General features: G+C 34.4%; 1 long non-coding RNA gene across 1 annotated transcript in view; it reads right to left on the bottom strand.

The window, feature by feature from the left end:
• Positions 1–320: 320 nt before the first annotated feature.
• LOC144979400 (uncharacterized) overlaps positions 321–4497 on the bottom strand; it is a 6124-nt gene continuing 1947 nt past the window's right edge. The window contains exons 3-5 of the long non-coding RNA XR_013646686.1: positions 3954–4015; positions 2941–3157; positions 321–1107 (exon numbers count right to left, since the gene is read on the bottom strand). This is a non-coding gene — a long non-coding RNA (uncharacterized LOC144979400). The remainder of the gene's footprint in view (positions 1108–2940; positions 3158–3953; positions 4016–4497) is intronic.

The raw sequence follows: 4497 nt of genomic DNA on the forward strand, positions 1-4497 counted from the left end.
TTGGAGGTATCAGTATCACCGAATGGTTAGCGTCATGTTTTTTACATTGAGCAACAAAATTTACTCCAATTGCTTCACTCGACCCAGGCGGAAAAGTAATCAAGAATAAACCCAAGTCCTATCCAAAGATTAACATTTCATTTAAGTTTCATTTAAGTTTATTGTAGGCCCTTGGCCATTCGACAAAATTCCATTCACATAAATTATTTACAACAATCAGAAATTAGTTATATCAATAATAGTAATTGAATGCAATGAAGGCAATATCATAATAGAGTTTTGTTTGCAACTGTCCACAGTATGGACAGGGTCTCCTTGGCTTTTTGTATTTCTCTGAAAAAAAGGAGAAAATAATGCACATCATGCTATGAACTCTGAAAATAAATCAATAGACAGATCATATGCACATCAGCTACATGACAGGGTAGAGAGGAAAAGCATTCCAAATGTTTAAATCCTGGACAAGTAACTGTCATCATTCCTTGTTCTTTTCTACCATCTATTCCTTTGGAAGAGGTATGTTAGATTTGTGGAGACTTCTGCCACATAACAAATCAAGCGAAAAGACGCCATATTTTTGTTTTGAAATAGAAATAAATAGATCAATCCACCCACTTCACTGGGTTCAGGGTTCCCTCTTCATTATAATCAAAATATGAACATAAATCGCAACACAATGAAGTCTCATCTGAATAAATAGATTGTCCTTTGTTGTTTCAGCGAATAACCAGACAGAATGTCAAAAGAATTTTACGTTTTCCCCCAACCACCCCTTGGAGGTATCAGTATCAGCCGAATGGTTAGCGTCATGTTTTTTACATTGAGCAACAAAATTTACTCCAATTGCTTCACTCGACCCAGGCGGAAAAGTAATCAAGAATAAACCCAAGTCCTATCCAAAGATTAACATTTCATTTAAGTTTCATTTAAGTTTATTGTAGGCCCTTGGCCATTCGACAAAATTCCATTCACATAAATTATTTACAACAATCAGAAATTAGTTATATCAATAATAGTAATTGAATGCAATGAAGGCAATATCATAATAGAGTTTTGTTTGCAACTGTCCACAGTATGGACAGGGTCTCCTTGGCTTTTTGTATTTCTCTGAAAAAAAGGAGAAAATAATGCACATCATGCTATGAACTCTGAAAATAAATCAATAGACAGATCATATGCACATCAGCTACATGACAGCGGTAGAGAGGAAAAGCATTCCAAATGTTTAAATCCTGGACAAGTAACTGTCATCATTCCTTGTTCTTTTCTACCATCTATTCCTTTGGAAGAGGTATTTAGATTTGTGGAGACTTCTGCCACATAACAAATCAAGCGAAAAGACGCCATATTTTTGTTTTGAAATAGAAATAAATAGATCAATCCACCCACTTCACTGGGTTCAGGGTTCCCTCTTCATTATAATCAAAATATGAACATAAATCGCAACACAATGAAGTCTCATCTGAATAAATAGATTGTCCTTTGTTGTTTCAGCGAATAACCAGACAGAATGTCAAAAGAATTTTACGTTTTCCCCCAACCACCCCTTGGAGGTATCAATATCAGCCGAATGGTTAGCGTCATGTTTTTTACATTGAGCAACAAAATTTACTCCAATTGCTTCACTCGACCCAGGCGGAAAAGTAATCAAGAATAAACCCAAGTCCTATCCAAAGATTAACATTTCATTTAAGTTTATTGTAGGCCCTTGGCCATTCGACAAAATTCCATTCACATAAATTATTTACAACAATCAGAAATTAGTTATATCAATAATAGTAATTGAATGCAATGAAGGCAATATCATAATAATAATAATAATAACAGTAACGGCAATAAGTAACAATTAATATAGTAACAAAAGTAAAATAGATTATAGTTCATAGTAATAGTAATAATGACTGTCTTTGTCATTGAGGGAGTGAGAAAACATCACCAGCTGGCAGAACAAACAGCCGACATCAATCAAACGTCCTCCAAACCGGTTGAGCACCCGCTTCATTAATTCCTTAAAGACTTATTTACTTCCCCCCAACTGCCTGAACGAGGTGTGTAGACCACTTAATCCTGATTTATATTTTGTGGGAATGAAATATGACATGTATATGCCGGAAATAACTAACACACTGTTCAGATAGAAAATATTTAACTCTTGCCTTTGTTAATTGACACAGATAAGTTAGGAAAATAAATGCTAGTAAAAACGATCAGTAAGTTCGTGAACACTGCTTCTCAACTTGAACATATGTTTTCATCAAATCTACACACATCATGTTGTGAGCTGAATTTTAATGATCTCAGTTGTTATTGAAAGGAAACCCCAAGAATTTTGGAATAAAAAAAGAATTGAACCTGGAAGTCAAAAGGGTTTGTAGCACAGCAGACAGTATCAAAGTATAATTTTAGTACCGACAAATCAAAAAGAAAATGTGCTTTTCTTTAAATGCTCCCAATCATCATAAACCGTTTAGGTTGCAAGATTAATAAAAATGTTACCTATTCTGATACTCGTTATGTTTCCAGCTGGTCTGTGAAAAAAAGCCTTAAGCATCATATACAACAAAGAAACAGTTTTAGTATATAGATGGGTTGTAACAAAAAAACATTTTAACACTTACAATACAAGCAATTTAAGTCTATTACAGACACACAAAAAAAAAAACAATAAAAAACATGAAGATTATTATGGCTGGTATCACTGATACCACTCACACATTGGGGTTTCAGATTCTAAGATGTCCACCCTATCAAATTTGGATTTGTGCTTGTGATGTAAATGGTAGTGTATTTTGCGACGAAGCATTGCCAAAACAGAAAAAAAATGCGATAACACAAATGCAGCACAATGGAGGGGGGGGGGAGTTTTATTTTTAAAGGAATGGGTAAATTAAAATTGATACCACAAATATCAAAGGAGAAGAATGACAAAAAATGACTCACCATTGCACGTAACACTTTGGTTTGCATGTGTATAGCATTCAGGTTGAACCTGGGTCCCAGACTGGCAACGAGGTTCAGTCTGTGATAGTTGTGGATGAGGCTCTGACTGAGTTGGGGAATGAGCACTAGGTTCCAAAGACAATGATGTACTCAGCATTCGGTACCTCACAGAGCACGAAGAGGAATCAGACTCGGAGTCAGCTACAAAATCAGTATCCTGTATATTTTGTGGAAAAGATGACAAATCAATCAATTCATTCATGTTGACAATAAACACAAAGAGCCATTGTTTAATAATCCAACTAAACAATTAGCTGGTTAATAATGCAAGTATAATTAAAGAGTTGAGAAAGGCAGACATATTGTCTAAGTATTTAATATGCTCAACTGTGCATGAATAAATATAGCTACACCAACCAGGGCTTCAATAAACTGATTTTAACCAACTCTCTAAATCCTACACAAGGACCAACAACTACAAAACAATTTTTATCTCACTACGATTCTGGACATATAAAATGTTGTCATTGCAACAATATGAACTTCTTAACCTTGCAACTGCAATATAGTTTTTAAAAAAGTTGATAAACATTACAATGCAAGAGAATTTGGACAAAATGAGAGATCAAAAGAAGCTATTGTCATTTTTCATGGAAACGCATCATTTTCACATTTTGTCAAATAAAAAACAAACGACTTCAAATGTGAATGGTTCATCAATGAATATCACTTCAAAATATAACGAGGAAGGTTTAAAATAGTGTTATTGTTGGCAAAGTGCACTGCAAAGAAAATTTTTAACAACAAAAGACTAGGGGTCCCACTTGTGTAAAACAGTGTTGTCCTTGTCCTGAAATATTGTATCGCGCCTAACAGACTGCAGGTCTCATCTTTTGTGACAATTGTGTTTTGTCCACCACAAAATATGGTGATGTGAAGCATTCTGAGCATGGTGTGAACTGTGGATAAACACTATAGAAATGCTATGATTTTGTTTCAATTTACATACTTACCACAACTTAATCATGCGATATGGAACTTTGTTCTGCATCACTTTCAAGCTCTGGGTTGGAGTCTATATAAAATAAAAACAAACAAAGAAAAGCTGAAGACTATCATCTGCAAGTTTTTCTCTAAACCCTTAAACAAAAAATCATGCCATCTTGTGCTGTAGAAGGATTTTTATTTTATTATTTACTTTATGACTTTGGAAAAAAAGAAAATTAAGTCCGAAACCTTTTGGCTATATTCTTTTAAATTTCAAGAATGTCAGAGTTGGCAAGAGAGGATGGAAATATAATTCCAGAAACCAATCGGTCTATAATCATATCCATATGATAGTTTTTCGCTCAAGATTCAGGTACAGTCCACTTCGGATAATCGCAACACCTTGGGATCATCGAAAATGTTGTGATTAACCGAAGTTGCAATTAACCGAAGTTCAGTTTCCTGTCCACTATTTCAACATTTTACATTTATTGTAAACTCAAACCAGTAAATGTTATTCTTAGTCCACCACATACAGAGCAATTTCATTGAAACAAAAACCATATGGCA

This window comes from Berghia stephanieae, chromosome 9 (genome assembly GCF_034508935.2).
Source record: "Berghia stephanieae isolate SIO BIC M18660-M18661 chromosome 9, UCSD_Bste_1.3, whole genome shotgun sequence".
In the NCBI taxonomy this organism is placed as follows: Eukaryota; Metazoa; Mollusca; class Gastropoda; order Nudibranchia; family Aeolidiidae; genus Berghia; species Berghia stephanieae.